This window comes from Myotis myotis, unplaced genomic scaffold (genome assembly GCF_014108235.1).
Source record: "Myotis myotis isolate mMyoMyo1 unplaced genomic scaffold, mMyoMyo1.p scaffold_m19_p_13, whole genome shotgun sequence".
In the NCBI taxonomy this organism is placed as follows: domain Eukaryota; kingdom Metazoa; phylum Chordata; class Mammalia; order Chiroptera; family Vespertilionidae; genus Myotis; species Myotis myotis.
In genome coordinates this window covers 46,881,791-46,899,530 of record NW_023416317.1, presented here as the reverse complement: position 1 = coordinate 46,899,530, position 17,740 = coordinate 46,881,791, and the positions used below count along the sequence as shown (strand labels likewise).

The following is a 17,740-nucleotide window of genomic DNA, read 5'->3' as shown; positions in this document are numbered from 1 at the left end:
TTGCCTGAAATGCAAATTGCCTGGGGAAGCTCTAGAAACTGAACCTTGTGTTTCATAACCACCTACCCAGTCTGCTCTTAAGAGCCAAAGACTGGAAGGAAAGGTGGATAGAGGAGCAGACATCTGAATTCCTCATAGAAAAAAAAAGAAGAGGGAAGCGGAGAGAAAGTAAAAAATGAAGACATGGAAGCAATCAAAACAAAGGCAAAAGGAGGAGCAATGCTCAGCAAGGCTGCAAAGATGATACTTTCAGGGGTCATTTCTATAGTTTGTTACTAGAAGGCCTGCAGGCTAGACATTAACAGACAGAAGCAGGACAATGACTTGAAAAAGTCCAGCGTTTTTGTTTTCTAACTTTTATATAAGGCAAATGTAAGCAAATCTATTTAGAACACACAGCCTGCAGGAATTGTTCGCACTGCTTTGATTCAGGTGGGGTGGGATACATTCTGAAGCAAGTGGAGTTTTCATGAGATTCTCCCATCAGGGGAAAAGGGAGGTCCAATAAGGGTCTATGATTCTTAGAACAGAAGAAAATCCTTCCATTGTTTCCCACTGCTCCCTCCTCTCCCACAATCCATCCCCTTACTCTCATCCCTGCCTCAGCCTAAATCCTGAAGCCGCCACACCCACTTTGATGCCTCTTTCCCTCCCTCTCTCCTCCTTGCTGCCTGTCAGCTTCTCGGATGTCTTCCTGTCCTGCAGAAGCCTTGACAGGAAGGGCCGGAGGGCCTGGGCTCAGTGCCTGAGGTCTCCACCCTGCAGGCTTTGATGGAATGTAAGTGGAATCCAGCGTCATTCATCACTGTCAGGTCTGCTGGGCCCTGAGTGTTCACGTCCGCGAGTGCAAATCCAGCTTGTCCCACATCAGAAAGGCCCTCACACATTTGCTTTCTGTTCCAGATTCCCAGGGAGGTAATAGCTCTTCTCCTCTCAAGGTAAAAGACTTGAGGTCAGAGGCTGGGCTTCATGAGAAATCCTGGTGTCTTTCCACGTCCTCCGCGTGCCTTTGGAGTAGCTGGAACCCGAGGTCCTGGTGAGGAAGGCAGCTTGCTCCTACTCAGGCAGAGACTCTGAAGAGCCTCTCGTAAAGGAATAGCCTTCCTCTGGGAATGTGTGGATTTTATGCCTCCTTTTGTAGAAAGACTCACCTGTTAGCGTAAGAGCCCAGCTTCTGGGTCATGAAATCATGAAGGCCAGTGATTCTCAAAGTGTGGTCTCTTGACCAAGACAAACAGCATCAGCATGACCTAGGACTCTGTTAGGAAGGCAAATTCCTGGGCCCCACCCCCCGATGTACAGAATCAGAAACTCCGGGAAAGGGGGCGGGGGGCGCTGCAATCTGGGGTTTAATAAGCCTCTGGTAATTCTGTGCAAGCTCAAGTCTGAGAAACACTGCTCTACGCAGAAGACTTAGACATCACTTACCTGCCCTCTATTTTAATTAGCTGGATCTTCTGAATTTCTTCTGAGGAATGGGGCCATTTATGCAGTACCTGCTTGAAGACTGAGGAATCCTAAATTAGCAGATCTCTGGAGGAAGCTTCCTTTCAGCTTTAATATCTACGATTCCATGACTTCAAAGTACTCTCATCATGATTTTCCCAGGGCAGAGCTAGGAGGAGTTCATTTGTTATTCAAGCCAGGTGCAATTATCCAGCCCCAGGGAATTGAGTCAACACCAGAGCAGCTGAGATACAGCCAGGAGTAACCAAATGCTTGGCCATCATAGTGTCCTACAGTGACAGGTGGACCCTTCCAAGCCTCCACACTTGCCCCCCACTATTTACAAATTTGGCACCTGCTGCAGCATCAGTCATGTGACATGGATAGGGGAGAGTCTCCCCATTTTGCTGATGGGTATCTCAAAACAAACCACAGAGGGGGGAAAAAACAGACTTCCGGGATTTCTCCACCCCTTTATTCAAACCAACTTCTACTCTATAGTCCCCAAGACTGGTAGCACTAAAGCCAGCCTATTTCAAATAAATCTACCACAGTCTGATCCAAAGATATTTGTTCGCCTGATTTTGTCCCAGACTGAAAACTGCACACGTCCAAGGTTTAAGAGCTTATGTTAGGAGAAATTGAACCTTATCTCAGGATAATGTTTTCCTACCGCTACTTAAATTTCCAGAGGCATTTACAAAAATTAAACATCAATGGGAAGCCAAGTCCTTTATTTATAAAGCCAGCAATAGACATTGATCCAGTGATAATGTTATTATTTTCCTTATTGCCCCTGTCAGTGTCTATTTCATCATCATTGGGTTGGATGAGTAGAGGGTGTCACGGGAATAGAATGTTTATTGGCTCACAGTTTCTGCTGCTTTGAAAAGGTCTGTGGTTCTGTCTTAAGGCCTTTAGAATGCTAGTTATGCACAAACACATATGAGCATACTAAAACTCTTAGATAATTGGTGTTTCTTATCATTACTTCTTGGCTTTTTTTTCAGTGACACATTTTTTTAAATATGGTCAGCATTTTGTTGACATTATAGAACTTAGTCATGCATCTTGAAATTAGCTTCAATGACACTCGAGCCACTTAGCAAACACAGGTGAGGCAGATCGGCTCCTTTTAGGCAAATGGGGAAAGTAACTTCATTTATAAGAAAAATGGACAAGAACACTGGAGAGTGCTGACTCATTCTGGACCAAGACACAGAGGAGCCTGAACCAGACCAGGGTAAATGAGACCGTAATACACCCTGCAGTTGTCTAGTGGTCTGAGGGGAGGGAGAGAGTCAACTGTGGTCAGCAGGAGGTGAACTTAGGAAGTCAGGTAAAAAAGGAAACTTGGGCATGAGTAACTCTCCTGCTCTGACACTGTGTAAACAGAGGCAATAGGAGTTCAGTCTCAGTCACTCAGGAGATGCCTACCAAGTCTCCTTCTTCCATCTGACACACACACAGAGTTCAGGCTGCTGAGAACTGAGGTCGAGATAAAAGGTACCTAGCAGATACTGTGGGGAGGGTGATAGAAGGAGAAATAGCAGCTGGCCCAGTGAATTCGTGTGGTTTCCACAGCAACACATGTTTTCCTGAGGTTGCATTCAAGGCAGTGTCCTTCTTCGCCAAGGTCAGTTTCTCCTCTTGAATTCTTGATCTCTTCCCTGTCGTTTTAGCGTATCAATTAGTCCATCTCTCTGCTATAGAGTCTCAATCACATCTTTCCCCAAAACACTTAAAAAGACTCAAGTCTTCCCCATCTGAAATGTATCTCCCTTCCCCTCCACATTTCCTGAAGCTACAGCCCTGTCTCCTCCTCCTCACACCCAAAGTTTTCCAGAAATTTTCTATCCTTGCAGTCTCCATATGCTCCCCTCCCACTCACTCCTCAATTCACTCCATTCTGTCTTCCACCCTCATTACAAGCTTCAAAAAGCTTCCGTGAGCATCAGGTGACCTCTCTGTCGCTAAAGTCCACGGACAATTTTCAGTCCTCACTTTGCTTGAAATGTCAGCAGGGGTGATGACTGCTCCCCTCACCTCTAATCATCTGGGCTCTCAGGATTCCACAATCCCCTGGTTTTCCTCTCACCTCCCTGGCTGTTTCTATATTTTCTTTGCAGGGTCGCCCTCTCTATCCAACATGCTAGAGTTCCTACAGTGTCTAAGGGTCATTTTTGAACTTCCTCTTCCTCACCACCCCCATCAAAAACATCACCAAATCCTGTTACTTCAGGCTCTTTGGATTTGTTTGTTCTGTTCACATCTGTCTGTCTTTACTCCTTTCACCTGCTGAGAGCTGCATAGCCACCTCCAGAACAAAGAGAGAAATTTGCCTAAGGTCATACAATTCATTAATGGTCACTAGCAGTAGGCCCAGGTATTCTAACCCCTGGTGCACTGGTGCTTCCTCATTACCCTAATATAATCATACTTTATCCAGAAGAGCCAAAAATTAATTATGAATATGATGTCATTTATCATCAAGACATTGTTGAGGAAGAAGAAGGGAATATGAGATCCCTCTAAGCAGAAATATCCTCTTTTGAGTTGGCAGGATTAGAAAAACAGAGCCAAGATTTCGTGGATGTCCTCAGAAGACCTTCCTGAAGACCATTCTCCTGGGAAGTTAACAAAAATTGAGATTCCAACTTTCTCCATCTCATCTGGGTAACAGAGGGAGCTGGCGACAACTGAGGAAGGAAGCAGACAAGCAAGACTCAAACTTCAAAGGTTTGACTGCAACTGTCAGCACGAGGTGAGAACAACAGATGAGACAGTAACACTCCCTGCAATAATCAATCCTTAAGGACTGTCTCATGGAATGCAGAGCAGACTTGTGCTGAGTGGCTCTAGGAGGCAAAATTAAGACTCAAGGGAGAAGTTACTGATAGACAGAGTTCAGCACAGTAGAAAAAGCTCTGTTGGAGCTGTCCAAGGTGCCAACTGCAGGACTGGGCAGAAGGAACACTTCCATAGGCTGTACACCACCTTTTCATGGGGACTGTCACACAGACTCTTGCACAAGGTAAGTGAGATAAAGGAAGACCTGGCTTTCATACCCTGCCTCATGGCTAGGACAGTGCTGGGTGGCTTGACCTTCACTAAAACCATTGGCTAGGTATTATTGCTACTTATACAGCTGAGAATTTAGGCTCACAAAAGTTAGGTATATGACCTTAATTATGCAGAAAAGTAATGGAAGATCCAAGATTTTATTCATCCACTCAACATAATTTTATGGAATATTATTATGTTATACCTACTGAGATGGGGATGACAGGTAGTAATTGGAAGGGTATTCTCATATCATCAAGAAGATAACAAATAGAGGAGGTCCATTAATATACAGTGAGCTGAGGTGGAAGTTAGTAGGTCTAGGAGGCTATTGGACACAGACAAGGGACACCTACCTTGCTAGAAAGAAAAAAAATGGTCAAAGAATATGTGACCAGAACCAGGTCTTGAAGACATAGTAAATAGAACTTGAAAAGGTAAAAAAAAAAAAAAAAAAAAAAAAGTGGGGGGGGGGAGTGAAAGGGATGCTTTTGATGCTCCACCAAGATCACCTTTACCAGGACAGTGCTCCTACATTGTTCAGTGGCTATACTGACTGGTATGGTTCCCACGTGTCCCCTTCTCAGGATAACTGCTTCTGGCCAGTGGCAGCGTCCTCACATGGAAGGTCACACACCCCACTGACAGGCATAGTCCTCTCCAATGACTAACATGGAGGTCTATGGGCCTTGCCTGAAATTGGGATAATCTCTATGGTGCAACTCATACTCAGAGCTCTCTGTAGGATCAGTTGAGATCACATTCTTGCTTAGCTCCCTCCCCTAACTTATCCTACTTCCTTCCCATCTCCTGAGACCAATCCCTTAACAAATCATATGAATCCCTGTCATTCTCTCTGTTTTTAGAGAACCCTACCTAATCCTAACCCTACTTAAGTCGAGGGGGAAGGATATTCTAGGCCAAAAAAAAACAATACGTGTGAAGGCATGGACATAAGAAAACACAGTGCAATACAGAGCAGCAGTAAATTGGAGCAGAGGGGTGAACTACAGTGTGGCATGATATAAACTAGGTAAGTAGAAAGGGAACACAATCCTATTATTTCCTGACATCTCGCCAGTCACAGTCTCCCTCTCCATGTGACCAGACTGACCCAAGGTATCCTACATGGCTGCCTTAGAAGCAATATTTCAGAGTACATCTAGGCAACAAAGTGAGTTTATAGAGGAAGGAGTTACAAAGCAAGATTCCTTGATTTATTCTGTGGCATTTCACAAAGCAGGAACAAAGATGAGCCCCCTGGAATTTCCTGATTCTCAGGCCACACTGCCTCTCTGGAACTCGCCACTGACTCCGCTGGTGGGTGAGCGAATGGTCTCGGTAGGCTATTTCTGTCCTCCTCTGCCTCTCCAGAAACAGTGGTCTCCCCTGCCCCTTTCACTGGATCCGTCTGCTTTCCCTGCTTTCAAATCTGGCCTCTATTCATAAGGTCTTGCCCCCGGGTCTCTGTCAGCACTCGGCGTTCAATCCTAAAACTTTCCAAAGCCAATGAAGCTCTTTAATCACAAAGCTGGGCTGCCAGGGAAAGAATGCTAATTGGAAACTTTATTTTTAAAAAAATATATTTTATTGATTTTTTACAGAGAGGAAGGGAGAGGGATAGAGAGTTAGAAACATCGATGAGAGAGAAACATCGATCAGCTGCCTCCTGCATACCCCCTACTGGGGATGTGCCCACAACCAAGGTACATGCCCTTGACTGGAATCGAACCTGGGACCTTTCCGTCCGCAGGCCGATGTTCTATCCACTGAGCCAAACTGGTTAGGACTAATTGGAAACTTTCATTTCATGAGGTCCTAGGGAGTTGAGAGAGGGATGTGTTTCTTTTGTCTATCATGCCATTAGCACAGAATAGACTCAGGAGGGGCAGAAAATCAAATGCAGGCCCAGTATGAGAAATTAATCCAAGAAATACACAAATCCCTAAGCAAATGAGAGGCCTCTGCACTTTCAAAAAGGAAGCATAATGGCCCAGTTGGAGGCAGCTGGAACAGTTATTTTTTCTTTGGAAGCACAGGACAGGTCAAAGGTGAGGAGAAATAGACCCCAACCAGACAGGTTGGGTTCACAATGAGGTCGGTTCCCAAACAAAGTCCAACCCCTGCATCACTGCTCAGGTTCAGAATAAAACCACAAAGTTTATTTTTGTACTATTATTAATTAATTATTGTGTTGAAAAGTTAATAAAACTGTAAGCCTACTTTTGTCCCATCCTGTATACTCCCATTTCGCAAGTAGCTCTCGGAATTCTAACCCCCTCATTAGGTCCTGGAATGACAGACAGGAGTAAGACACAGTTCTTGTGCTCAGAGCCTAGAAGGAGAAACAGACACACAGAAAAGTATTCACAGCACAGTTGCCTAAACTCAAGAGAGAAGAAACACATTACACTCTCTGGGGTGGAGGCGGAGGCCAGTGTAGACTCCCTTTCATGGACTGTGCAGAAGACAGACCTTCATTTCCTTCCTAGGCATAACATCTAATAGAAACCAGAACACCAGCCAAATGTCAAGGTTTCATGTCCTCCCCTGCCTCTGTTGGTTTTACCACCAGAACAATTCTGGCTGACTTAGGCCATAAAGTAATCTATCTGAAGAGTTTGTGATGCTTCATAGAACAAAGGAAATGACTGAAGGACTGAACTTGGACAAAATGTGGGAACAGTGAAGCTCTGAGGACTTAGGTAGCAGAAGTTAATACCAGCTGGGCAGCGTACCTCTGCAGAAGCAATGAGCTCCAACAGATTCTTCCTATTGTCACCTCACTCTGGGAAAGACAGCATCCAATTGGACCAGCTAAAGGCATAAGACCAAGTATTGCACCCTTCTCTAGTCCACAGGATGAGCAGAGTAGTTCTACAAAAGATCGTGAGGTGTTCTTGCCAGAGGAATGGAGGGCAGTTCCTCTCAGGATTCCATATAGGGCGCATAAGCCACATGGGCCTGCCTGAGATTTTTAGCCAAGAAGTGCATCAGAAGAGCTCTTATTAAGAAGGCAGAAATTAAGCCCTTTCCCTGGATACAATGACTCAGAAGTCCCTGGATGGAGCCCAGGAATCAATATCTTAATAAGCTCTTAAGTGGCTCTACCAACAAAAAGTCATTGAAGCTGGACAATCTTCTGGATGAGGTCTGCCAATACCAGGAATAAGCTAAAAAAAAAACTGCCAGGAAAAAGATGATTTTTCCCTATCCTTTTGAACTGCCTATATTTAAATCCAGCATAACCATGTTATAAGACTTGAGGAAAACAGGGCTGAATTCCTCCCTGTACCTTCCTGGGTCTGGAATATCACCTGATTCAAGAAAGACAAACATGGGGATATGGCCGAACCTTCACTGTTTTCCACAGAGACCCACACGCCCCCCTATCTGGATTTCTAGCCATAACCAGCAACACTGGTGGGCTGTAGGTTCAGGGGAGAGCCAGGGTAGATCTTGCACCCAAACTTATGAGGCTCCCTGATACATGCCAGACACCTAGAACAATGCTGTTCCATATTAGGCTTTATTTGTTAAGTGGAGGGAGGTAAGAAGGGAGGAATTTTCTGAGCCACTGTCCAAAATTTAACTAGAGAATTAATCAACTGAGTACTTTTTCACCGAGACCTAAGAAAAGCGCTGTGCCCTTTCCCCAAACATTACCTGATGTGTCACTTCCATCTGGTTGGTCCTGAGTTCTATCCTTTTACAACGAACCAGTGATCTAGTCAGGAAAATGTTTCTCTGAGTTTTGTGAGCCATTCTAGCAAATTAACCAAACCCGAGGAGGGGGTCTTCAGAACCTCTGATCTCAGAAGCACAGGCATCCGAGTGGGGGAGGAGTAGACTGAGCCTGTGAAGTCTGGTGCTACCTTTGAGTAGATAGTGTCAAAAATGAGTTGAATGGAGTTGAATTTTAGGATACCCATCTGAGAATTGCTTGTTGGTATGGAGAAACACTCTCCCACCCCCATACACACACACACACACACACACACACACACACACACACACACACACACACTGGAATTAGTTCCAGGGACCTAATTCAGAACTGATTATTTACTGTTCATGACTGCATGGAGATGGAGGTTAAGGAAAAATTCTTCCCCTCTGATCCTCCCTTCCAATTTAAGCCACAGTGCAAATGGGGGGCGATTTCATGGTTTAACAATAGTCTCCAACTGATCTTTGCAGGACTGCAAATAAAGGAGGCTGCATCCTCAGGAGTGCTATTAGAGCTAAGGTCTCTCAGCTCATACTGTTAAAGAACATTCATTAGCAGGCTCATATAAAATCCTGAGAAGGAGGCAAATATGAGTCTGCAATGTTCTCTGTAGTTCTTATGCAATTGCCTCTTGGGGCTCATTAGAGCTGCTTTTGTAATTCGCCAGTTATAAATTCCTTCCCATGCTCTCATAGCACTGGGAGATCGGTCACCCCAAGTCATCATTTGGTGCTGACACTGCAGGTCCCCCTTGGTGGCCCAACGTCCATGGCAACCTCTCTGATGACCACCTGTGGGTGGTGGCCCTCGGACAACCTGGGATGGCTTCCCAACTTGCTAATGGTTTTCCTGTTCTCTGCTGATTGGGTTAAATGATAACTTTGCAGACTGTGTTAGGCAGCACCTGCCTTATTTTCAGCTAATTTATTTTAAATTGGTTTAGCACAGATTTTTTCCCCAGTAATGTCTACAGAGCTATGAATTCATTTCCTCACCCACCCTCCTGAATGTGATCAAGGAATGAAAGTGGCTATAAAGCTTTATGGCAAGATTTTAGAAGAACAGACAAAGGGAACCAAACCAAGCTGACTCCCAAACTGGAAAACAGACATCTTTCAAAAGGTTCTTGTCCATGGTGGGAAATGATGGGATAGGCAGTTACACAAAATCTAACATCTGATTATGTAGAAGAATACATTGTATGTACTTACTGAACTTCTATATAATATATGGCCCTTTATATATTTTCTCCCTTTTTCAAAAATATATTTATTGATTTCAGAGAGGAAGGGAGGGAATGAGAGAATGAGAGGGAGGGAGGGAGGGAGTAAGGAAGGGAGGGAGGGAGAGAGAGAGAGAAACATCAATGATGAGAGAGAATCATTTATCAGCTGCCTCCTGCAGCCCCCACACTGAGGATCAAGCCCACAACCTGGGCTCATGCCCTGACTGGGAATCAAACCGTAACCTCCTGGTTCATAGGTCAACGCTCAACCACTGAGCCATGCCAGCCAGGAAATATTTTCCCCCTTTTATGTAATCCTCCCAATAACCCAATGGAGGTAGGTATCTATTAATATATTTAATAATAATAATAATAATAATAATAACAACAACAACAACTAGGGTTTAGGGAAATTAAGTAATTTGCCCAAGATTACTCAGCCAGTAAAATTTGAACATGGGGCAAGTCAACTTTATATCAGAGTCATTTCTACATCATCTATATTTTGTTTTGTTTTGTTAATCCTCACCCTAGGATATTTTTCATTGATTTTTAGAGAGAGTGGAAGGGAAGGGGAGAGACACACAGAGAGGAACATTGATGTGAGAGAGACACATCAATTGGTTGCCTTCCATACAAGCCCCGACCAGGGCCTGAAACCGAGGAACGTGCCTTTGACCAGAATCAAACCCAGGACCCTTCAGTCCGAGGGCCTACGCTTATCCACTGAGCCAACCAGCTAGGACTACATCATCTATATTTTGAAATCCTTTTGCCTTGACCTGCCAAGCAGCTAAGACAGGAGGCGATTTGGGGTGTTATGAAAGGATTCTTTACTTTCAAAAAGGATTCTCTGCAGGGTTCTTTGAAATTGCCAACTCCCCTATAGTGCTGAAAATATAATTTAAGTTACAAAATTCCTATTTACAAGGAACATTTCTGCACCACTTCTGCTGTGAAAAGCAGAGCAGGGTTCTTAAACCGTCACTTTTTTTTTTAATGGAAGGACCAAAGATGTAGGACTGAGGAGGTCAAGTGTCATGAGATCACGTGAATTCAGTGATTAGTGTGATGTCCGGTACATAGTAAACATTCAAAACTGTCATCTGTCATTATCACTATATTTCTTCATGTGTCTCTGCAAAAATGCACATACATTTCTTCCCTCCCATCAAGGTATTTCTTCTCTCTTTGAACCTTGAGTTGTCCATATCATTGCTTTGGCCAATGGAACATTAGCAAACGTGATATAATCAGAGACTTGAAAAATGCTTGAGCACTCCGGCTTGCCCACCGACTGAACCTGGAACCCTGAGAGCATCATGGAATTCGGCCTAAGCTAGCCTCCTGGAGGCTGAAAAGTCATGTGGAGGAGCACCCTCACACCCCAGGGAGAACCCAAGCTGATAAGCATCCAGACCCTGTCTGCCAACCTGCTAATCACTAGACATGCAAGGGAGGCCATTCTCCATCACCCAGCAGACCTGCCCACTGAGCGCAGATGCCTGCGAGCCAGCCATGATCAGCTGAGCCAGCCCACGCCAGGACTGGACGATTCACAGACTTGTAAATGAAATGAAACGGCTTTTGTTTGAAACCACAGAGTTATAGGGTAATATTTTACACAGCAAAAGTTAACCAATACACAGTCCTAGGGCATTTTCTATCTTGTATGTTCCTAAGCCTTACAAGAAGTAGAAAAGAAAACCACAGAATAACAAGTAGAAGCTATCCACAAGAGAAAACAGTGCCCAAAGTGTGAACTGAATCACTGGGAAGTTAAGGGGCTCAGAACATGGCAATTAGCATTCAGCTCTTCTCTCTCCCCGTCCACTGATCTCTCCACCACACCAGTCTCGCTCTGTGAATTTTTTTTTCAGGCTAACTGGACCAATTCTATGCTCCCATTGTCGTCTCCAGCCCCGGGGGAAGCAAGTCAATTGGAGTTTTAAGTTCATAAATGCAGAATTTTCCCAGTGTGCTTCTTCATTTCTTCTTCCCTCTTCAGATCTCTTTTGCGGGTTACGCAAGTCAGCTAGCAAACCAGGGGGGAAAGTGGATGAAACACGGACAGAAGCTGCCGGAATGTTGTATGACTAGAGGGTGTTTCTCACCTTCAAAGCACATTGACCATAAACTATAGGCTACACTTTCACAGTTCACGTTTCTATAGAATGTCTACTTTTGAGTTCCCTGGCAGAGGAGGATATGTTCCTTAAATTAAAAAAGAATAACACAGATGACGAATGGTGTGTTCCGCTCAGCATGGAGGGGAAGGCAGTGGACACTCAGGAGGCATCTGTTTGTCTGGGCAGCGGTCAAGTGAATCACTCTACCTTCCACCCTGCAAAGAGCTGATAAACCATTCTGACGAAGAAGGAGAAAGTGGCCCATCCCCTCCCTCAGCCATAAAAATCCAATGGCCCCGGAATAATGAATGAAGTTTTCATTCAGGTTTGAGCACTATATTTCAGCTCCTCCCTCCTGAAGACATTTAGGGGTGGGGGGAAATGTAACACTACAGACATTCAGTGAGTCCATACCATTACACGCTATTCAAATATTTAAATCCCTCCATATTGGCCAGTAAAAAGTAACACTGCCATAAATTCCAGGATTAATAAATAATGTCAATTCTGGTTTATCTCAGAAAGCACACATCACTGCAATGTTGAAATGCTTTTCTATTTTGGGTTCTGGATCTGCTGCCATCCAGTTACTTGTTTAATGAGCTGAGAATTTGTCTCCTGGTTCAAAAACCTTTGGGAAAGAGAGGGAGACCAATCAGCCATCTGTAACACCTAACCCTGCTGGGCTCAGGTTATGGCTGAAGAATGTTCAAGGTCAACGGGCCTTAAAATATGTCAGAGCCAGACCCCCGACTTGAGCTCAGGGAGCTTTGCTTTATTTGACAATGCATACCCCTGTGAGGAGCAGCCATCCCCGACATTCGGAACAAGTCTTGGAGGAGACTCTGTCCGGATGTCCCAGCAAATGTCTCCATGACCCCCCTTGTGCCTCCTCAAGTGACCTTTGTGAAAACGAGCCTCATACCCCCCTCCCTTCCCCTCCCACCCTCCACGCTCCCCAGGGCAGACTGAGCCCATCCAAACAGCCTGTCAATAACCACAGTTCATCTTACTGTTTGTCCATGTCCCTTCTTCTTGCCTCTGCCCTTCTGTCTTTGTTCCACTTCATGGACAGCAGCCTAGCCAGCTGTCTCCCTCTCAACAGTGCCCGCTCTCCTGTGACTGGCCTGGGCAGGACCCACAGTCATTTGGATTCCCTCCATGAGCAAGGCAAACAAAAGGTCCAGGTCCTGCAACCAGGAGAGGCCAATTTGCCCCTGGCCTGCTATCTTCCACTCCTGCCTTCTGTTCTCTGCCTGTCCCTCTGGACCGCTTCCTGCAGAGGCAGCCCCTGCATGAGCCAGCACCCAGGTATCAACCTGACTAACTGCAGGAAGGAAACATGAAAGGAGAGGGGTCAAGGCCTGGGGACCAATAGAGACCTCAATGTAAGATGGGGCAAAGGCATGACCCCACTCAGGCTGCAACAAGATTGCCAGTCTCCCAGTGATTGTCGTCATAATGGGGAAGATGTTGGAAGAGTTTGATGCACTTGTCAAACCATGGCTCTGACAGAGCACCTTTGAGCTGGTGAATGCTGTATCTGCCAGAAGAGCATACTGAGAACCTCAAACACCCGACAAGCAACTAGGAAATTATTCTATTGATGGGATGAAGGATTTGTGTTACACATATGGCACTTTGAAATAAGTTTTTAGGTTATATAAAGTATGTATGTATGTATATATATATGTATATAATTTAGATATAGTAACAATATAGTATATAAATATACACTATGGTATATAAATATATACTATGTAATATAAATATACATATATGGTATATATTGATATAATTTATATGTTGTATATATAATTTAGTTCTAGAAATAAAAGGGGCTACAAATACTTTTTATTTTTATATTATATATCAATTATTAAATGTTCTACATATTGTGGTATAAGTAACCTACCTAATTGGCCATAAGTAAGAGATATAAAGAGCAGATAATAACCTTGTACCATCACAGATGTGGAACCTTTAGTGTCATGGCAGGCTACAGTGGGGAGAGGGGAGAAGATATCATACAAACACACAAAAAATAGTGAAAAAAGGACTTCCTGATGGTGGTTTCTTACAGATATGACTAAACCAATCTAATCTTAAGAAGAAAATCAATAAAATTTTCCAACTAGAAATGATCAAGACAGAATGAAAGACATTTAATTATTGAAGTTGAGATCATGAAAGATTATCTAAATGAAAGAGCAGTTATTAAGGAAGCTACCCCAATGGGAGAGTGTGTGAATGAGAACAATCAATCTGAGAATGCCAATAGGGATTAGAAAGTTGAAATTATTTAGACATAATATTTTTAATCCTCATCTGAGGACATGTTTTTATTAATTTTAGAGAGAGGCCAGGAGAGAAATGAGAGAGAGAGAGAGAGAGAGAGAGAGAGAGAGAGAGAGAGAGAGAGAGAGAGAAGCATTAATGTGAGAAAGAAACATCAATCAGTTGCCTCCTATCTTAAACGTGCCCCAACTGGGAATCGAACCATCAACATTTTGGTGTCCAGGACAATTCTCCAACCAACTGAGCCACCCAGCCAGGGCTAGACATAATATTATTTTTTAATTATTTTTTTATTGATTTTAGAGAGAGAGAAAGGGAGAGATATAGAGAGGCAGAAGCAACAATAAGAAAAATCCATGGGTTGCCTCCTACACACCCCCTACTGGGGATCGAGCCAGCAAACCAGTGATCTCCTGCTTCATGGGTGGATGCTCAACCACTGAGCCACACAGGCCAGGCTACACATAATGTTCTTTAAAGAATGTAACATAGCTATGGCTGCTCCTAGGTAATATAGCTATTATTGTGCCTTTGAGATGGTGTCAGGAATATTGTAGTTGAATGAAGACAAGTGCTCAGATGGCTTTCCAAAAAATAATAAACAATATGTTAATGATATATATTTGAAGAATCATGCGATGCTATGTTACAAACACCCACAGTAGTTTTCCTGCTTGAACTGACCTGCACATTGACTATTTCCCCTGGACTGACTTGGTCATTGACTGTTTGACCTGAACTCATTCTCTATGTTCTGTGGAATGATTCAGATCTGTTGTCTTCCCGTACTGATGAAATCACTGCTTGTCGTCTCTTTAACCATTTTCCTTGGAATAACACAGTCATTTACTGTTTTCGCTTCACTAAGGGTATGTTAATGTCATTTTGTCATCAAGTTCTTCCTAGATTGGCTTATCTATTGACATAGTCACCAATTATCAAATCTTCTCCTGGGGGGGGGGGGGGACTTCATTTCTACTATCTTTCCTGACTCAGTCATCTTTTTCCCTTGGCCCAACTCCATCATCCATATGTGCCCTGAGGTGCGTTGGTCATCAACTCTTTTCCCTACATTGACTTAGTCATAGTTTTCCTTGGAGTCCCTGGATCATTCGTTGTTTCCCATGGACTGAGGAGATCACTCACTGCCTGCCAGCTCATTATTAATCATTTTTATTGGAGTGACTTGCTCATCGGCTATTTTCCTTCAGCGGAGAGATTTCAGCCATATCTATCAACTATTTCCAGTGGATGACTCGGTCTTTGGCTTACTTCCCCTGACTGACTGGTTTTCAGCTCTTTTCTCTAGACTGCCTCAATCATTGTTTTCTCGAGAGTGACTGGCTCATAAGCTGTTTTCCACGGATGAAAGGGATGATTCACTGCCTGCCATCTCAATATTAATTGTCTTCTTAGAGTGATTTGCTCATAGGCTATTTTCCCTCACCTGAGTAGATTTCAGTGATTTTAACCAACTATTTCTTCTGGTTGACTCAATCATGAACCTATTTTGCCTGACTGACTCTGTCATTGACTTTTTTTTCCCCCTGGGCTAACTCAGTCATTGACTTGTTTTCCCTGGACTGACCTGGTCATCAACTTGTTGTTCCTGTCTGCCTAGACCAGTGGTTCTCAACCTTCTGGCCCTTTAAATACAGTTCCTCTTGTTGTGACCCAACCATAAAATTATTTTCATTGCTACTTCATAACTGTAATGTTGCTACTGTTATGAATCGTAATGTAAATACCTGATATGCAGGATGGTCTTAGGCGACCCCTGTGAAAGGGTCGTTCGAACGCCCTTTGAGAACCTCTGGCCTAGATCATTGACTTATTTCCCCTAGACCAGTGGTTCTCAACCTTCCTAATGCCGCGACCCTTTAATACAGTTCCTCATGTTGTGGTGACCCCCAACCATAAAATTATTTTTGTTGCTGCTTCATAACTGTAATGTTGCTACTGTTATGAATCATAATGTAAATATCTGATATGCAGGATGTATTTAGGCAACTGCTGTGAAAGGGTCGTTTGACCCCCAAAGGGGTCGTGACCCACAGGTTGAGAACCACTGCCCTAGACTGACTTGATCATCAACAGTTTTTCCTGGTGTGACTCTGTCATCGACTTCTTTTCCTGAGGTTGATTATTCTTTACTATCTAGGTTATAGTTTGTGAAAGTGGGGTTTCTAAGATTAGAAAATAGTAATTTTAAATTAATGTATGTGAACACACACACATATCACACATACATGTATACATGTATGTATGTGAATTTTCTTCAGAAGTTTTATCGCAGGTTGTATTTCAACAAAAAAAATATGAGGAGGTCTTTCCAAAGTCTGTGTTGCCAAAATTTAATTTTCCCCCTCAATATGATAGATGAGGAAAGGTGTATTAAGTGTATGTAATGTTTTGCTCATTTTTGCAATTTGTTTATTTGGACTTGTGTTTAACTTTGCTTTCCTCTAACTTTCAGAGTGCTTGTTAGCACTGCTCTTGCGATAGAGTTATCATTGTACTTTTATTAAATTATAATTTATCAAAATATAAATATACAGCATATTTTCATTATGTAAGTTTTATGGGGGATGCTTGGGGACAGTAAAATAACAGGAAGTTGTACATAGGTTCCAATATTCTCTTGGCTCAATCAATTAAGATTGAACTACTCAACTGGGTACCAATCAAACTGCATCAGTCAATGACGTCAACCAATGGAATAATCAATGATACTGGCTCCGCCAGTCACCGGACCCAGAACTCACATCCCTTCAATCCCACACTCACATTAAGCTCTAAAGAACATGCTCATCTCACACCCAATTCATATAGTTTTAAATATCTGACTGCATTATAGTGGGGGTTACTGACTATCATGAATAGCAATACATATAAATAAACTACACTATCTAATACAAAAGTAGATTGTTAGAATGGAATTGAAATGTATAGTGGTTTCCCTGGAGTGACCTGGTCATTGACTGGAAACCCACCAGAGGATAAGGAAATGCCTCTCTGTCTAGGGAAATAAAATTCAATTCAATTCAGTCTGGGTGTGACATGCATATAAAATCAATAATATGGATCTACAAGCAATAATACAAATATCAATAACACATAAGATCAAACATACCTTCAAACTCCTCAGCTGTTTCTTATTCCTACCCACGTCTACCGTATTGTCAGTCTGCAGAAGTAGGAAGAGGGGCATATCTTGACAATACCATCTGTGGGCTACTGCATAACAAACAGGCATCCTTCCAGCTCACCCCTCGCCTATGGAGGAATAAGAAGGAAATAGCACTGTAGAGTCACAGAGAAGGCAAGCATTTTACCTAGTTCTCAGACCCTGAAGTCTAGAGCAACAGGTTCATGGACAACTTTGCTTACTAGTACTTCCTGCGGGGTCATACTCTGTGATATTGTATTAAAGGGAGAATTAGATTCACCAGCAAGAGATGTTTTCTGGCTTATTGTCTGCATATGGGCTGAACGCGGCACCAGTGGTAGACAGAGCCCAGTGCCCCAAATCTATCCAGAAAAACTGTCCCCAAACCTCAGATTTAAAAAGGCCCCTAAAAACATTGACAGTATATATGAAAATTTTTCAACAATAAATTTTAACTTTATTTTTAAAAAATCTGACATCAGGTCCCTGCCAGTATCTTCCACTGATAAATATGAATGAGAGAAGGAATATTTTTGCTCTCCCCCAAACACAGCTCTCACTCAGCAGGTCCATCTTCTGAGGGTGGGAAGTTCTAAACTTCCCTGCTCGGAGTAAAATTTTGAAAACAGTCAGAGTTAATGAGGCCACTACAATGGACAACTCTTCAAGAGAAGAAGGGT

General features: G+C 43.2%; 1 pseudogene; it reads left to right on the top strand.

Moving 5' to 3' along the window:
* Positions 1 to 237: 237 nt before the first annotated feature.
* On the top strand, positions 238 to 423 carry LOC118668708 (annotated as a pseudogene).
* Positions 424 to 17,740: the final 17,317 nt, after the last annotated feature.